The sequence below is a fragment of the Cynocephalus volans genome, chromosome 10, assembly GCF_027409185.1.
Source record: "Cynocephalus volans isolate mCynVol1 chromosome 10, mCynVol1.pri, whole genome shotgun sequence".
In the NCBI taxonomy this organism is placed as follows: Eukaryota; Metazoa; Chordata; class Mammalia; order Dermoptera; family Cynocephalidae; genus Cynocephalus; species Cynocephalus volans.
In genome coordinates this window covers 72,392,866-72,412,773 of record NC_084469.1, presented here as the reverse complement: position 1 = coordinate 72,412,773, position 19,908 = coordinate 72,392,866, and the positions used below count along the sequence as shown (strand labels likewise).

General features: G+C 39.1%; 1 pseudogene; it reads left to right on the top strand.

Annotated features, from left to right (window-relative positions):
- Window positions 1–19,908, top strand: part of LOC134387439 (double homeobox protein A-like) — a 63,341-nt pseudogene that overhangs the window by 22,554 nt on the left and 20,879 nt on the right.

The following is a 19,908-nucleotide window of genomic DNA, read 5'->3' as shown; positions in this document are numbered from 1 at the left end:
GAGAATTATATTAAGTGAAACAAGTCAGACACAGAAAGAGAAATATCACATGTTCTCACTTATTTGTGGGAGCTAAAAATAAATAAATAAATACACAAACTGAGGGGCGGAGGGAAGAAGACACAACAATTACAATTTCTTGAAGTTAATAGGACAAGCGAACAGACATGAGGTTGTTGGGAGGGAGGAGGAAGAGGGAGGCTGGAGGGAGGTTTTGGTAATGGGCCACAATAATCGACCACATCATATATTGAGAAAATACAATAAAATTACAAAAAAAATAAAAAATAAAAAAAAAATAAACAAGTCAGGCACAGAAAGAGAAATACCACATGTTCTCAGTTATTTGTGGGAGCTATAAATAAATAAATAAATAAATAAATAAATAAATAAATAAATATAAAAACAACGGGTTGGAGGGAAGAAGACACAACAATCACAACAATTTTTTGAACTTGTTAAGACATATATACATCATATACAGATATGATGTAGTGAGGGGGGAGGGGAGAAGGAAGGGGGAAAGATGAACAGGTGAAGGTATACGAAAATCAATTACAATGTATATTGAGAAGTTAACATTTAAAAAAATGTATATAGACAATAAAAAAAAATCACTTATGAATCTTATTAAACAGGATTATCCCCAGTTTTTCACCTTGGAGACCTTAATCTAAGATGCAAATGTTAGAGCCTGAGGATCTGCTTGTGTAAGGAGACTCCCAGGTAAATTTGATGGTGGAGGATGTTTAGCAAACTCTGTTTTAAGGTATAACAATGGAACTGATGAGGCACAAAGACTTTTTCTCTTTTGTTTGTTTACTCTTCCCCTTTTATCTTTCTTGGGTATCAGTTGCTTTGAAGCTGAGACCTCTGTGCTGTACTTTCTCTTTGTACCTTTAGCATTCTTTCCCTTTTCCCTCTTAATCTTTTTACTGAGCTCTTATTAAGGGTTTCACTCCACAAACCTGATAGTTCAGTGCAGGATTCAGCTTCGTTCAGGGGTCAGTAAACTATGGCCCCCAGGCCAACCCTGGCCACACACATTCATTTTCTCTATGGTCTATGGCTGCCTCTGTGCTACAATGGTAGAGTTGAGCAGTTGCAACGGAGATCATAAGGCCCGGGAAGCCTAAATATGCATTATCTGGCTCTTTACAGAAAAAGCTTTCTGTATCCCAGTAAACTCACAACAGATGGCATCATTGGACCTGTTTAGGAGCATAGTCTAAGACATCTGAAAAGAGATGTAAAAGTGATGGCTTGATAGCAGCCAGGAGGCTAAAATGGTTTGTTGTAAGTCCATGCATTGGACAGTGGCAAAGGACGGTCTAACAGTTTTAGGACAACTGATGCAATTTCAGGAGTGGAGCACTGTGTATCAGAATCGCAGGGGAGAAGACTTCAATCAGAGAGACCAACTCTTGCCCTAACCTATGCTTAGTGGGTAGCTAGCTAACCAGTTTTTCATTTAAGTCTAAAATTCTTTTTGTATCATCTTGAGTCTCATAACAGAACCCCTGGTCTGCAGCAGCCAGGACTTACGCAGATAAGAATCAAGTTGATAAGGCATTAGAAAGGGATTTGAAAGCAAGCTTAATTAAAGAAACTTCAGTGGGATCATAAATAATCAGTGCAAGTTATTAAGTTTTGACAACTGCTCATCCGTATTGAGTTCGAATGACTTCTGGCCTACAAAGTCCTTAATCTAATTCTGAATGAATACAGTTCATGAGGGAAATACCCTTTATAATACATTGAGTATAATCAACGAATCTTTGAAGCAGAAATTTCCCCAAATATACTTAAGTGTACTCTGCATTTTCTTATATTCATAACTTTGATCTCATTATTTTTTTCAACTTAGAAATTTCACTGGTGAAACTTCAGTATCTTCTATGAAAAGCAGATCAAATGTTACTTTTTCTGTAAATCCTAATCTAGACCTGTTGGAATTACTTATTATTTCCTCTTTGTTTGCTCAGGATACTTTAATACAGTATTTGCCAAAATAGTAGTAATTCAGTTTGGCAGTTTTAGTTGTGGATAGTTGTGAATTCTCACTGGAGCATAAACTCCATGTGGTCATAGACTGTAGCTTATTCTGCCCTGAATCCCCCAACATGCCTGTATGAAGTAGATGATCAATATACTAGTCTAATTAATCACAGTTGTCTTTCCTGTCCCCCATAGGTTTAAAAAAAATTTTTTTTTTGTATGTTGTTCATATGTGAGTAACTAAGAAGAGTTTTCACATTAGGAGATATATAACATTTTTCTTTGCTCATATAATTCTTCTGAGAATTCAGCATCTTTTCTAATTTTGTTCATTTTTGTTTGCTTATTTATTTATTTATTTTTTAAACACATGATGAGGAATGGAACAAAATGAAGAGTGGCCATGTTGGAAAGATTTACCAAACTACTTCACTTAATTTAGTAATTTATCAAAGTGAGAAACCTCCTGTTTTGCATTCTGTAGGCTTTTCCGTATTAGTGTAATTTTTACCCAATGGATCTATAAAATAGATTGCTACGTGGTTTTTTAAAAAGTAGAAATATGGAATCCAGAGGGATAGTTTAGGTCCAACTAATATAATGACTTCAGGAGTACCCAGTGGCCCACAGGAGTCTGTCAACACTGCTTCAGAGATTGTTTGAGCAGGTGTAGTCTAGAGCCAGGTTTTCTCAACTGTGCTGCAAAGGATGTTGGTAGATTGGCAGATAATGGTTTGGATAATTAGACCTAACTCATTAGATATGCTGCTTTTTTCTTTTTTTTTAAATTTGCAAAATTTATACTAACTACTTCTGGATTAAATATGTTGTAGAAAGAGTGTTCAAGTGCCAAAGGTTGTGAAAAGGATAAAATTGGGAGTTATTTGTATTTATCAAATGCAAAATATACGTGTTATAAAAGTCATTTATTTCCATTACAACTGCCTTATGCTTACATTTTTAGCTGAGCTGTTTCCCGAGTAAGAGAATTTAGAGAGCAAGATTGCACTAAACACAGAGAACCACCCCAGTACAAAGATGGTTAGAGAGATCCACCAGCAGCACCAACAGATCAGCATGAATTCCCCTTAGACTTCTCTTTTACACACAAGAAGATAGAGATGGGGAAAGGGACAAACACTAAACAGCTTTTAGAAAAGTTAAGATCCTCAGCACTGGGGCAAACTTAGGTCTAAAGGAGGAAAGCCATTCAGTGACAAAGACAAATAAACCTTAATTAAGATTTTGAAATTCAACCCCAACGTAGTATGCCTTCAGGTCAATAACCTTTGTTATTCCAATGAATTTAGTAATGGCTGGGTTAAAGGATGTTAAACAGATTTTGTTTGTTTCTAACATAAAGTGTTCTCAAGAGCACAAGAACATACCTCTTGATTTCTCTGGAGCAGAGGTTCTCCAAGAGTGGACTAAGGAGGCTTGGGGTTTTCTGAGACCTTTTCACCACTTCCCTTCTAACTATAGTCCTCTGTGAGGCCAAATTTTCTTGCTTATTTCAACCAAAATGACTAATGCAACAGACTGAATGCAGAAGCAGATATGAGGATCCAGCTGTCTTTTATTAAGTTAGACATTAAAAAGATTGAAAAAAATGTAAAATACCACATTTCTCATTTTTTTTTTCCCCATAATGTATTTATGTTAACATGTGCTATGGTCTGAATGTGCCTCTTCAAAATATATATGTTTACATCCTCATGGCCAAGATGTTGGTATTAGGAGGTGGGGAGTTTGGGAAATACTTAGGTCATGGGGTGGAGCCCTCATGAATGGGCCCTTATAAAAGAGGCCAGAGAGAGACCTCACCTGTCACCTGAGGTTAGAGTGAGAAGAAGCTGTGCATGAGGAAGGGGTCCCTCACCAGAACTAGACCATACTGGCACCCTAATGTTGAACTTCCAGCCTCTGGAACTGTCGGAAATAAATTTATATTGTTTATAAGCTACCCAGTCTATGGTATTTGGTTATAGCGACCACAATGAACTTTACATGTAACATGCTTATTGTTATTTTTAAGTAAATTAATAAATAAAACTATAACAAGTTCTTCATTTTAAATTATAATACTTACATATCAATAGATATAATCCACATAAAGAAAACTTTTTTGAAGTCCTCAATGATATCCAAGTGTAAAAGTTTCATGAGAACAAAAAAAAAAAAAAAAAAGGGAAACTGTTGTCGCAGAGGGAAGTCTGGTGAATGTGTTTTTCAAAATTATTTGAACAAGAACAACAAGCAACCACACGTTTGTGGTTGTCTAGCCACGACAGGGCAAGAATCATGAAATAATGAGAGGAAGCCATTGCTGCTTTGAAAGGTAGGAGCTGAATTGTATTTATCCATCTATTTTCATGCCTGGAAGAGTTAATGGGAAAATGCCTGTTCCCAGAGGCAGAAATCTGTGGAAGAGTGTATTTTGAAATGTGATTTTATTACCTTCTGTGCGTAGGGCAAATGCCAGGAGTTAATCTTGTAGAAAGTTTAGGATTCAAAGGTCAAAAAGTGAACCCACTACAGGTCATTAAGCAAAAAATGGTAGACCAAGGAAGGTGACTCTCAAGTACAATGTCTCAGTTCAGATAGGTGAGCCAGAAAGGACCCACCTTGTCAGGTATAGGGAAGGCTCACCTGAGCTTCCCAAGGCTGCCTGGAGAAAATTAAGTAGAAATCTTGTTTGAAAATAAAGGTGTGCTGGGTTCTCCTCTAGAGAGTGATTCACTAAGTTGGGAGTGGGCCTTGGAATTTATATTTTGAATAAACACACCCAGGTGATGATTAGGTTAAAGTCAATTTGAGAAACTCAGGGCTGGGAGAATGTTCTGGATAATTTATCACCTAGAGAGATTTTAATACAGTGAACAAATGGGATTGAGTGAAAGGGTCAGGTTCATAATAGGACCAAGTGGATCAGACTGAGCTCACAAACAAAAGACCTTATAGATATTTGTCGTTTTCGTGACCGGCACTCAGCCAGTGAGTGCACCGGCCATTCCTATATAGGATCCGAACCCATGGCAGGAGACTCACCGCGCTCCCAGCGCCGCACTCTCCCGAGTGCGCCACGGGCTAGGCCCGATAGATATTTGTTTGAAAATGAAAAAGGAAGGAAAAAAGGCCCAAAGAAGCTTGAGTAAAGACAGAGAGTGGTTCAACTTTCTTTGAAAGAAGTTAGTTTAATTGGATTTCAACTAATTTATACCTGCTTACAAATGGGTGTCAGAGACAAAAATATCACTGGTACTAAGATGTCCATGTTGTCTTGAACCTGAAGGAGGATTGTGAGTGGGAGTTGAGTTAACCTTCAAGACCTGGCATATCAAATGTCCACCTTTCCTCGATGGACAGAATCACCATAAGTCACTACTCATTTTCCCATTGGTAGGCCAACACAAGTATAACTTGTCTGTCCGTTTTTGCTTTATGATGTGTACTGTTTTATAACAATGAAGAGTTGGCTATGGAGGGAAGAAACCAGAAGGGCACTCACTGGTGCTGATGGTGGTCATGGGTGTGGTGGTGCTGACCGTGGTGCTGATAGTGGTTGGGGTGGAGGTGGTGGTTCTGATGGTGGTTGTGGGTTTCGTGGTACTGACGGTGGTGTTGGGGGGGTGGTGCTGATGGTGTTCGTGGGTTTGGTGGTGCTGATGGTGGTGCTGAGGAGTGGGTGGTGGTGGTGGTGAATGGAAGAGGGGAAATGGTTATTGCAATGTGAAGAAAGGCAAGGCTGATCCAAGTTTTGCAAAACTTTTCTCCTGTGATGTAGTTTTAAGATACTGCTGTTGGCACTTCTCCCTCCAAGATACTGGAGTGTATCAAGTCATCTATTGTTGATTAAGTTGCTCTAAGTAGACATTAACTGTCTTTACAATGTTTACTGTTATGACCCTAGGGAAGATGTGCCACTAGAAGGCGTAGGGGCGGTCGTGTCATGATAGCATCAGTCCCATACATCACGTTTGCACAAGGGCAGGTCTATGAGAACACCAGCCTTGTGCAGTGGCAGCAGGAATATTGAAACATTTTGTTCTTAAAAGACATGCTTTGACTTTTGCTGGAAATGAACAAGGCCAAAGGATCCACAGCTCACAGCCTTCTCCTCTTTTTCTTTGTGATGAAAAGGACTGCAAAATAAGATTTTAAGTATTTACAATCATCTAATAAAATGCTTCATGAGTATTTATGAGGTACTTCTTTAGCAGGATAAATTGTGATATTAATCAAAATCAAGACTACTATTTGGAATTCTTCCAGGAACCCAGATCATAGACAAAGCTTTTCAGGTATTTCTCAATTCATTAATTCTCAGTTAAGTTGTTTATTCCATTCTTTCTGCATGTACAAGAATGCGACTATTTGACAGGAAGTCAAACAATCCCAATATGAATTGCTGTTTGCTGGTTTATTAGCTAAATCATGATGACTTAGGATATTGTTAATATTAAATAAAATCCCTTCTAAGTGAATATGCATGAGTGCAATTTCATTATGTTATAATTTCCTCTCTGTTCTGTGATTGAGAACCCACGGGAGGCAAATTCATGCATCAAAGTTAACTCATTACACATCCTCCTTCCTCACTCCTCTCCTTTACCAACTGTCCTTCTCTCAGTAGGGTAGGGATGAGGAACAGCATTTTATGGGACAGCAACAGTCCATGGTGGCGTTGTGGGGTTAGAAAACCAAAAGCATCTTTATCTTTGAATCATCTGTACAATACCCAGAAAGAATCTCAGAAATGGTCTAGGTTTCTTTAACTTTTTGCAGCCCAGTCTGATAACCTATAAAATGAGCAAATATTCCACGAGTGTTTTGAAACAGCATGCAATACTTCCTATGAGAAGAAATTTTTATTTTGTTTTATTTTAACCCTGAGTTTGTTTTAGGAAATTTGGCTCTAAGTCTAATGGAATCTCCCAAACTGTATTTCCAATTTACACTTGATTTTTATTTTATCCCACTCCAGAAGCACTGTTAAAGCTCCCAAGCATAGAGAAGTAAAAAGGCAGAGTTAAAAAATATGACCTGGAATGATAAGAATTCACCTATTCCAAAAAGGCCAGTGACAATGTCAGACTTTACCTGAGCCCCATGCTCCTAAAAAACAGGGACACCAGGCATGGTCAAGAAATCTTCCCATTCCTTTCATGTTCCTGGAAATGGCTCACACCAAAGAACCACACTTCCCCATAGGACTTTATATGGCCCCTTGCACTTGTGACAAGGCTGGGTATAGAATCTCCAAATTCCCATTCTTTGTCTGATAAGTGATTAGCTGAACTGTTTGTCTACACTAACTGACCTGGACAAAATGCCCACTACTTACTTATCTAAACTCTGATCAGGCTTCTCTTCTTAACTCAAGTCCTTGAACCTGGCCTACCCTTGAGCATTAGAACCTGAAACAATCCCCCCCTTAACAGCCCCTCCTGAGAGCTGGCTGACTGGCGTGGGGGGGTTGGGAGGAGGATTCACTAATCAATGGTGCAATCACACCACCAGCTCATAACACTCCTGCACTTGATTATTTCTGGCCTGTTGTTTTAAGGATACCCGAAATTTGTTTTAAACTGGTATGGTAAGATATGCAGGCATGAAAGTGACTGTCATTGAAAGAAGATGTTTTTATACTCACATATCCCTCTAATTAGGAGGCATGAAAGGCCACACAGGGCCACATGGAGAGGCACCAGGGTCGGTCAGGAGGCAGAGGGAGCGAGGGGAATACCTGGACAGGAGCCTTCATTGTGGTTTCTGCAGGATGAGGTCAGGTCATCAGGCTTAGGGTTGGCTCCTTTGAAAAATTTCAGCAGGCTCTGGGACATGGAGGCTGTTCTTAGCTGTCTGGTAGTTGGCCCTGGGGTGATTAGGTTAGAAGGAATAGTGGCCCATGTGTGAAAGCCCTGTGAGAGCCCAGCGAAGGAGGTGGTTGGGGCAGGGTATCTAAACTGGTTGGTTTGTGTATGAAAGGTATGCTCACTAACAGGCAAGTTGTTTACTATCTCTAGGAATTGGCTGGCTTGGGGGAAGGCTAGTCCCTGCAGGGTCAATGAGGCCTTAATTGTCAAAGCATAAAAAATACAGAACAAAAAGACATGATTAATACACTTTTTACTCCTGCCTATAAAAGAAAACCCCTTCTCTGCCTAAACTTTGGGATTTTTGCAGATGTCATGGTCAGAAGATTCTCCCTATTGTTATAATCCACCTTCCCTTGTTTCAATTATCTTTTTGAATAAAGTCTCTCCTTACCTATGTCCGGATTTGTTTTTATTTGACACCAAGACAACTGACCATTAGGTTCAGCTTAGTCACTTTAGCAGTTTTGGGGGGTGAAGGTGGATTGTGGCAGGTGGGCTCCATGAAGGTCTGTAGGAGATTGAGCCTGCTGCCCCTGATTTGTCAAAGGAAAATCTTTTATTTTAAACATTTTATCAGGGTCAGTATATTAGTTTACTATTGCTGCTGTAACAAAGGACAACAAATCTTGTGACTTAAAACAAATTTATCATCATACAGTTATGGAAGTTAGAAGTCCAAATCAATCTCCTTGGGCTGCCTCCTTCTGGAGGTTCTAAGGGAGACCTTGTTTCCCTGACCTTTTCCAGCATGTTGAGGCTGCTCCATTCCTTGGCTTGTGGCCCCTTCCATCTTCAAATCCGTCATTGGCTGGTTGGATGGTTGAGTCTTTCTCATATTCCATTGCTCTAACTCTTTGGCCTCTCTCATCCACTTTTTTTTTTTTTCTCTTTTTATTATTTTATTTCTTCAATTGAAAAATAAAATACTATTATTTATTGTGTACAACATGATGTTTTGAAATATATATAGATAGATAGATAATGATTAAATCTAGTTAATTAACATGGATTTTTCTGCAAATAGCAATTATTCATAAGGTTTTTATACACGTTGTAAGAAATGGCACAATAACCTTACAGGACAAAATTATATTTTTAAGGGTTTTTTCTATATACTTATCATATAAAACGAGAGTCATTAGAACCCTGATCATTATTGTCATTTTTCCTAATATCATGTGAACATCAATACATGTAACATTTAATTCTGTTGAAACAATAAAGATCATTCCTCGGGATAATTTTTTTTTTTCATTGTGTATGTTTGAGCCTTGCGAAAATTTTACTTATGACCTCTCATTTAATAAGTACCCTTATGATAACATCAGACTCACCCAGATAATCCAGGATAATCCTTTAATTTCAAGGTCAGTTATTAAGCAACCTTAATTCCATCTGCAACCTTAATTCTGCTTTCCCACAGATGTAACATATTCATGGGTTACAGGGATTAGGATGTGGACTTCCTTGGGAGACCATTAGTCTGCCTACTGCAGTCAGGTAAAAGTGCCTCCTACATACCAGTCTATTCATTTCTAGCAGGCTCAGCCTTATTTCTCAGAGAATGAAAAATAATCTAGATGTTTCCTTCAAAATGACTTTTGCATAATGGAAATCTGAAATTATTAAAAATCGCTTTAACAGAGAAAGATGGCATAGGGTTGGCTCATCCATTTTGAAAGTTAGTATCAAAAATACAACTTTAATTTTATTATTTATGTAGTTTAATGTATTTATATAGTCTCAATGAATTAAGAAGAGGATCATTACATGGGCGGGAACCGAGCACTTGCCTAGGTCTCCTGCCTCAGTTTCAATGTTCATTTCTATGTAATCACTGAAGGCACTTTAATACCATTGACAGGCTAAGGTTTTTGATATAAAGCAAAGTGGCAGAGCTGGAATTTGATCACAGGTCTAATTGTGAGAACTTGAGGTAATTACATAAAACCTTTCAGCTTCATTTGTCTCTTCTACAAAATGGGGATACAATTATCTTTCATGAAATATGTTGTGGTAATCATAAAGATAAATATAAATAAATTACATCAGAAATGTAATCTAAAATACAAAATATTTTTATGTATTATTTTTTGAAAATAATGAATTTCATATGTAAAAATCTTTACCCTCAAGCTTCTTGTTTTTCCCACTTGAACTTTATAGTATTTTTCTGTGTCTCTACTTTCACTTCTACCCATTTTCAATCCACTTCACCAAGTGGATTTAAAATATAATATAATGTAAAATATACATGGAATCATGTTGTCCCTGACTGAATTGCTTAATGACGTAACATTGCACATTACTTTATTTAAAATAACACATTATTCATTAATGCAATTAACGTTTATTATCTTAGGCTTTATAAAAAAATTAGTGAACGAGTCACAATTCCAGACATCTTGGATTTCAGAAAATTTGTCTATTTTCCCCACTAAGGAATCAATTATAATCTAAAATAATATGACTAGAGAAAAAAGGTAGAAAAAATTAGTATAAAAGAGAGACTGCACGAACACCTTTATATTGGTGTGTGTGTGTGTGTGTGTGTGTGTGTGTACGTGAGTGTGTGTGAGAGAGAGAAATAGAGAGAAAATGGTCATGAGAGAGCAGAGCAAATCATGTAACACGATGTAAAAATATGGGAAGGACAGCAGGAAACTAGAGGGCTTGACCCATTCTGTCTGCACAGTAACACTGCACTTTAGACAACCGTAACTTCCCTCCACAGGGCTGCAGACCGTGCCTTCAGATGCGATGCCTGCAGCTCCCATGACTGTAAGTTTTTCTTTTGGTAAGGGGGTTATCTTTATATGGTCAGTTTTCTAAAACAGGTAAACTTCCTTGTTAATTTGTTTAGCAGCTGTTGTAGTATTCGGTCAGAAGCTTCAGGCAATACCACCATAGCAATAACTGAAGAAGATGACAGGTAAGATTAAGCCAGTTTTTCAGCCTCTCTTTACTATAATGTTTGTTGATTTGACATTATCTTCCTCAAAGGGACCCTAAAAAAAATTTCATACCAACATAAAAACATATGGCATAGGAGAGAGAAAATGGACTTTAATAAGAAATGACTCACACTCTAGCTCTTGCATTAACAAGCTGCATGAGCTTTGACAATTAACAGCCTTTCTGGATCTCTGTTTCCTCAGCTTTAGACAGAAAATATCTGCATTAAAGCCTTTGTTATAAGGTTTAAATATGCACTGCTTTAAAAGTAACCAATCCATTCTCTTCCTTTTCTATTCCTTATTTGAATTATTTGGATAATTTGTTATAATTTTAACCATATTTGGGAGGGAAGCGAATCTGGAATTCTTACAGAGATTCTTAGAAGACTAGAAATTTCTGGGTGATATGGTCTAAAAGAAATATTTCAAAATGCTATTATCCCACCTATTTCCAGAAGGATTTCTGGCAGCTGAAACTCATTTTAAAATTTAAAATGCCTATAGTTGGGAATCATAGTTATGCCTCCCCCTGTCCCCCTTAATTCTTGGTACCTAAGTCAGTGCCTGCCACATGGAAGGCACGCTATAAATCTGTTGATAAATTAGTAAAATCATGTTATGAACAGGACCAATAGAATAAATATACAAATAAATACAAATAAAATGAAGATTAAAGCTTATCTGACACAATCAGTAGTCAGTAGTTCCATACTAAGAACTGCCACTATCATTATTGATATATTTTAGTATTATTATATTACTTTACAAAGCTCCTAATATGAGTCAATAACCATAATAGTACTTTGGCTTTTTCTCTAAACTTCTTTTAAGGAAGTAAAGCAATTTGAATTAAGCAGTTCTCATTATTCTTTGGGATGACAAACAGACATTCATCTGAAGAAAAAATTGAAAAAGAATTTAACTCAAGATGTCCTCCCAAGAGCGACCACATTGTCATTGGCATTAGTTTTGTGAACAATGCCAATATATTATTCAAATCCTTTTTGTATAGATGGTATCCAAGCATATATATTTGTTTATAGTGGCCAAGATCAAACATTCTATTAAAACAGGTAAAAGCATGTCTATGGGAATCTTATATAAGATAACCCAGACCAAGTAACTTTTTTTTTTAGAGGACATTCTTTTTTTTTAAAAAATTTTATTTTGTCGATATACAATGTGGTTGATTATTGTGGCCCCTTACCGAAACCTCCCTCCCTCCTCCCTCTCCTCCCTCCCACCCAACAATGTCCTTTCTGTTCACTTGTCGTGTCAACTTCAAGGAATTGTAATTGATATGTCTTCTTCTCCCCCCTGGCTTTTTTCGTGTGTGTGTGTGTGTGTGTGTGTGTGTGTGTGTGTGTGTGTGTGTGTGAATTTATTTATTTATTTTTATCTCCCACCAATAAGTGAGAACATGTGATATTTCTCTTTCTGTGCCTGACTTGTTTCACTTAATATAATTCTCTCAAGGTCCATCCATGTTGTTGCAAATGGCAGTATTTCATTCGTTTTTATAGCTGAGTAGTATTCCATTGTGTAGATGTACCACATTTTCCGTATCCACTCATCTGATGATGGACACTTGGGCTGGTTCCAACTCTCGGCTATTGTAAAGAGTGCTGTGATGAACATTGGGGAACAGGTATAACTTTTTGAGGCCCTAATGTAGTAGAAAATTTTAAAGCTGTGAGAAGCTAGAGTATTGAATAATTCCCATTCCTTCTGACTGAGGAAGTCTACAGTTAATTTTGTATCAATAGGAAATTCCAAGTCATCTTGCATGGGGTCATCTAATTTCTGGTGATAGGTACACTGCCCACTCTTCCTGGTCTTGTACCTGCCCTTTAGGATACTGCTGCTATCACAAGGCTTCCCTGCTGCTTAGCTCTCTCTCGGCCTGATTCTTTATGTAATAATGAATAGTTTCAAACTTAACTCCTATTGGTTCGTCTTTCAAATTCATGAAGAATTTCCTATGTATAGGACTCGTAGATTAACTCTTGAGGTTGGCAGGGATACTGAATGTGGCTACACTCGATTCTTCCTTTTGTTACATCCACTCACTGCTCAGGTCATTCTAACAGGCTGAACTTTATTTATAACTCCCTACATCAGTGCCCACTGGGAAGTCTCAAAGTGTCTTGTCCTCATCTTGAAATCAAACTCATGATTTCCACCAAACAAAATTCAAACAAAAGCATACTTTCCACATCTGTATGTTCTCTCTCCCTTTCATCCTCTATGCATTGCTAGTTTTTTTTTGTTTGTTTTTTTAATCATAGCAATGGAAACCTACTATGGAGTCTTAAGTCTATTCATACAATTTGTATTTTAATGACGAAAATACTTAAAATGAACTGTGAGGACCTGGGTGGTCTTTCTCATCTGGCACCACATTATTCTTGGCTTTTTACTCAAAAATGACTTACCTTTCTCATCTCTACGTTGTTTCATGCATTATTTTGTCTATGTGGAAAGACTGCCCCATATTCACTTTAACTTACAGTCATCTAGTTTTCAAGATACCAGCTCAAACATTAGGAACGTCTTGAAGAACTGCCTTACCAATTCCAGTTTTTCTATTACTTGCTCTCAAAAGTCAATACTTATTTACTCCATGAGATATATCAGAATTTTGTGTGTGTGTATGTGTATTTAATTCCAATGCCTGCCATCTGCACTAGACTACCAAGTCTATTAAGACTGGATACTTTCTGCCTTCTTCAACATTGTATCCCCAGTATCTCTCATATTACCTGGGACAAAGTAGGCACTCAATAAGTATCTGTTGAATAAATAAATGTTACTCGAAAATAACTAAGCATATTTCAAACAATTGTATAAAATCTGAAGTATAACTTACAGGAAGTTTAAGTCATGACTCTTATACAAATATGAAATGAAAATCCATCAGAGATGTATGTAACATTAATTAACAGGGGAACCAGTAAGGTGCTAAAGCTGGGTTCAAAGGTGAATTTGAAAGACAGAGGTATAATCAAGCAATCAGAAATGCTAAAATGAATGTAATAATAGATGCAAAACTGGCTAAAATCTTATTGGGTAATAAAATGTAATATTTTGCATCATCTTTTCTACAGATTTAAAACTCAATTATATCTTTACCAGACAATGCTCATTTTTATATTTCAAGGCAATAGCATTTCTGGACAAACTCAAAGATATTCAATTTTCTACAGCTAAACTTCTACCTCCCTATAGAGCTATAAGACAGGGTTATATAAATAATTGTAAAAATCTTTTTTATGAAAATGAAAATAAAGGCCAGAGTAATTCCTTAAATCACCTTGGCACAATGGAAAAAAAAAATCAAACTAGAACAAACATGGCTTAACTTATGCAATAGATGCCTACGTGATCTTGAGCAAGTGACTTATCTTCTCTGCACCATAATACAAGAAATGATATTCTCATTATCCAAGCCCCAGAAGTCCTTTAAAGTCCTGATACTCTGTGCTCCTAGGCCACACTCTCGGCTTAGTCTGAAGCCTAGTGCTTAAGATCCCATTAGCCAAGGCTTGGTAGGCAGACATCCACTCTGAGGTCTTGCGCCTTCTTTGAGGCACTGCTAGAGTTAGGGGAACCCATAGCACTGTTTTCTTTCTCAGTGTGCTGGACTGTCCCAGTTCTCTTTCTGCCTGTGGTGGATATCTTCTGTTTACTCCTTCAAATCTACTTGCTGCCTCTATTTATCCTTCTCTGTATCCCAGAAGCCTGATGTGTATGGCCCGTATCATAGAACTTTTTGCTTTCTGGCTGCCAGTTGTTTTCTGGCAATGGATGTTTTGGCAGGAGATTAGAGGGTGGGTGGGGAGAGAGTGAGATTAGGGTGTTCATTCCCTCAGTTCTGCTCTTGTGGAGTTACTATGGCTTGGCCACATCACTCTACTGAAGGCCACGACTCCTCTCAGGAAGACCTGTCCAGGTAGCAGTCTACTCTGGATTCTGTTTGAGGCCTAAGAATACTAACAGTTGCATACTTCTGCAAGTCTTGGTGCATTCTATGATCATGGTTATTCTTCATGAATTCTGCCTGCATATTTGCAAAAAGTCTTTATTAAAACTCTTCTCAATGGCCCAGTGTGAGATACCATCTTATTTCTGCTGAGACCTTGACTGACACTCACCATGCATTGTAGCATAAAAACCAGTCTCAAGAGCCATTGACTTTAGATTGCTTCTTCTTTTCCCTTATCAACATCCTTGAGCTGAAAAAGTCTTGGCTAACTAGAAAAAATAAAAACAGGGAAAAAAAGAGAAGTTACCAATTTAAACAAAATGTTCTGCCACTACTATGTTAACAAACTATGTTCCTCATCAGCCAGTACTCTATACCACACTGCATCATTCTTTCTTTCAATTTTTTATTTTTCTTTTATTTTACTTTATTTTTGGTGGCTGGCCAGTACAGGAATTGAACTCTGGACCTTGGTATTACCAGCACCACTCTCTAAGCAACCCAGCTAACCAGCCAGCCCCTTCTTTCCTCCTTTTTTAAAAAATATTTTCCTGGGTTTTCAAGATGGCGGCGGCTGCGGCGGCTGGCGCGGAGTAGCTGAGGTGGAAAAGGTGGCCACTGGGCCTCAGGCAGCCGGGAAACTTGTGGACCTTCCTCTGGCCATCTCTTAAGGGAGGACTGCTGCTGCTGGCCGGTCGTGGGGGCTCAACGCCACTTTGCCCCCGGCAGGAGAGGCTGCCTCATTTACAGGCAACAGCTTTGAAGTGTGGAGCAGGAAAAGAACTGATTCTTAGCTGCAAAAGCGAGTCTTGAAACAGGGAACGCGGCGCCAGGGCTGCTGTGGATGCAGCCAGGATCCCGGAGGCGGGGGCCGCGCTGAAGGCGACCAGCTGCCCTATTCAGGATTCGAGGTTTCAGGCTGGCATTAAAGAAGATTCCTGGGAGCGCCCGAGCGGCGCCGCGACTGAACAGCCCGAGGCGGCCGCGCCGAGAACACGGAAGGCAACAAACCAGAGACAGAGCGAGCACCCGACCTGGCACAGCACTGTGAGTGATCCCTGGCACAGCTCTGTTCGGGGGGTGGATGCCCATGCGGCTCCCGCCTGCACCACCAGGCCACTCACTGCCCCGGTGCTGCCTCCATTTTCCCAGGTGCGGGCAGCTCCGCCTGGCTCGGCCATCACTGAGCCCATTTGCTTGGCCTGGCGCGGGGCTTTCCGGACCCTGCGGGCCGGCCTCCTCTCCCACTCCCTCCGCGGTTCTCTGGCGGGGCTGGGGGTGTGGGGCGTCCCGACCAGTGTTGGGAGGGCTAGGAAGTACGGGCGGGCCGACTGTCACTCCACCACACCCTGGACTCCGGCCTGGTAAACTTCCTGTTACTGGGAGGCAGATACCATCTCTGCGACCACCAGTTTGGAAAAAAGCCTAACGAATTTCTGGTTGGGAATAGTGTGGTAGGAGAGTTCCCAGGTCTGCTTGAACCTGCCGGAGAGCAGGCTGCAGGCGGGCACTAGACTCGGTTTATACCGGGGGGATACAAAGGTGAACAAGACCCGAGAAAGATCTACACAGTGCTACAAAGGCACCCAGAGAGACCGGTCGTCTGTGCCTAGCAGAAACCTGGTAGACTTCCTGGGCGAGGCGGTGCTGAGCAGGGTCTTGAAGGCCCAGCTGATAGACGAGGGGTGCAGAAGACACACCCCAGCCCAGCACAGTGTGCACAGAGGGGGGAGACGTGCGGCCAGGGAGGCGGAGACTCGACAGAAACCACACACCCGGTGGGGTCGCCACTGCACGATCTAACAGCCTGGGCCAGAACACACGGAACGGGGAGAAGTCCTGTACAGAAAGTGAAAGCTCAACAGAGATCACACACCCTGTGGTACATGATCCACCAGCCCAGCAGAGTCCAAGCTGACCAGAAAGGTGGATCCCTGGAGAAGCCCAAGACCCGAGGCAACCACACACACAAGACACTAGACGCCAACTGAGCAGTCACGGCGGGAGCCATACCAAATTGGCAACCACAGCAACATCCTAGTTAGTCATTAGTCTCAAACCGGTGGACTGTGAAACCCCCTGCCACAATGAATAAACACCAAAAAAAAGACACCAGAAATACAAAAAATCAAGAAAGTACACCACCAAAAGTTAATAAATCTCATACTCTAGATCCTATAGAACAAGAAGCCCTTGAAATAACTGACAAGGAATTTCGAGTGATAATTCTAAGGAAACTGAATGAGATACAAGAAAACTCAGCTAGACATCATGATGAAATGAGGAAAAGTATACAGGATCTGAAAGAGGAAATATACAAGGAAATCAATGTCCTGAAAAAAAATGTAGCAGAACTTGCTGAACTGAAGAAGTTATTCAGCGAAATAAAAAACACAACGGAGAGTTTAACCAGCAGGCTTGTCGAAGTTGAAGAGAGAACCTCTGAACTTGAAGATGGGCTGTTTGAAATAACACAAGCAGACAAAAAGAAAGAAAAAAGAATCAAGGACATGGAAGAAAATCTGAGAGAGATATCAGACAACCTCAAGCGCTCAAATATCCGAGTCATGGGTATTCCAGAAGGGGAGGAAAATGGAGATTCCATTGAAAACATATTCAACAAAATAGTGGCAGAAAACTTCCCAGGTATAGGAAAAACCACAGATCTTCAGATCCAGGAAGCTCAACGATCTCCAAACGTATTCAACCCAAAAAGGCCTTCTCCAAGACATGTCATAGTCAAATTGGCAAAACTCAGAGACAAAGAGAGAATCTTAAAAGCTGCAAGAGAGAAGCGTCAAATCACCTATAAGGGAGCCCCAATCAGGTTAACATCAGACTTTTCATCACAAACCCTAAAAGCTAGAAAGGAATGGGATGATATTTTCAAAATACTAAAAGACAAAGATTGCCAGCCAAGAATACTCTACCCTGCAAGGCTATCCTTCCGAAATGAGGGGCAAATAGTATATTTCTCAGACAAACAAAAACTGCGGGAGTTCACTACCACAAGACCACCCTTACAAGAAATCCTCAAGGGAGTACTGGGTTTGGTTCTGAAAAATAACTACCACTGCCATAAAAACCTAAGAAAAATCTAAACCCGCTAGTACAATAAAAATGGCATTCATGAAGAGAAAACAAGCTAACAAAAACACTATCTACAACCTAAGGAACCAACAAACAAAGAAACCAAACAGTAAATCAGAAAGCAAGGAACAAAAGACACCTAAGACAACCAAACAACCAATAAAATGCTAGGAATAAATCAACACCTTTCAATAACAACTCTTAATGTTAAAGGCTTAAATTCCCCAATTAAAAGACACAGACTGGCTGACTGGATCAAAAAGCAGGACCCAACTATATGCTGCCTACAAGAGACCCACCTCACCCACAAAGATTCACACAGACTAAGAGTGAAAGGATGGAAAAAGATTTACCATGCAAACAGAAAAGAAAAACGAGCTGGAGTGGCTATTCTTATATCTGACAAAATAGACTTTAAACTAAAAACCATAAAAAGAGACAATGAGGGACACTACTTAATGATAAAAGGACTGATCCATCAAGAAGACATAACAATCATAAATATGTACGCACCCAATGTTGGAGCAGCCAGATTTATAAAACAAACTCTATTAGACCTAAAGAAGGAAATAGACACTAATACCATAATAGCAGGGGACCTGAACACTCCACTGTCAATATTAGACAGATCATCTAGGCAAAGAATCAGTAGAGAAACACAAGATCTAAACAAGACTCTAGACCAATTGGAATTGGCAGATATCTACAGAACATTCCACCCAACAACCTCAGAATATTCATTCTTCTCATCAGCACATGGATCATTCTCCAGGATAGATCACATATTAGGTCACAAATCAAGTCTCAATAAATTCAAAAAAATTGGAATTATCCCATGTAGCTTCTCAGACCACAATGGATTAAAACTAGAAATTAATAACAAACAAAACTCTGGAAACTATACAAACACATGGAAATTAAACAGCATTCTACTTAATGACATATGGGTCCAAGAAGAAATCAAGCAGGAAATCAAAAAGTTTATTGAAACTAATGAAAGCAATGATACATCATACCAAAACCTGTGGGATACTGCAAAAGCAGTATTGAGGGGAAAATTTATTGCATTAAATGCTCACTTCAGAAGAATGGAAAGATGGCAAGTGAACAACCTAACACTTCACCTTAAAGAACTAGAAAAACAAGAACAATCCAATCCTAAAGTTAGCAGACGGAAAGAAATCATTAAGATCAGAGCAGAACTGAATGAAATTGAAAACCAAAAAACAATTCAAAAGATCAACGAATCAAAAAGTTGGTTTTTTGAAAAGATAAATAAAATTGACAAACCATTAGCATGGCTAACAAAAAAAAGAAGAGAGAAGACTCAAATAACAAAAATTAGAAATGAAAAAGGCGATATTACAACTGATTCATCTGAAATACAAGGAATCATTCGAGACTACTATAAACAACTATACGCCAACAAATTTGAAAATCTGGAGGAAATGGATAAATTTCTGGACACACACAAGCTCCCAAAACTGAACCGTGAAGACATAGAAAATTTGAACAGACCAATAACAATAAAGGAGATTGAAGCTGTTATCAGAAGGCTCCCAACAAAGAAAAGCCCAGGACCAGATGGATTCACAGCAGAATTTTCCCAAACATTCAAAGAGGAATTGACACCGATTCTTTACAAACTATTCCAAAAGATTGAAACGGACGCAAATCTCCCAAACTCATTCTATGAAGCAAACATCATCCTGATACCAAAACCAGGTAAAGATATAACCAAAAAAGAAAACTACAGGCCGATATCCTTGATGAATATAGATGCAAAAATCCTCACTAAAATACTAGCAAACAGAATACAGCAACACATACGAAAAATTATTCATCACGATCAAGTGGGATTCATCCCAGGGATGCAAGGTTGGTTCAACATACGCAAATCAATAAATGTGATACACCATATTAATAAACTCAAACACAAGGACCAGATGATCATCTCTATAGATGCTGAAAAAGCATTTGATAAAGTTCAGCACTCATT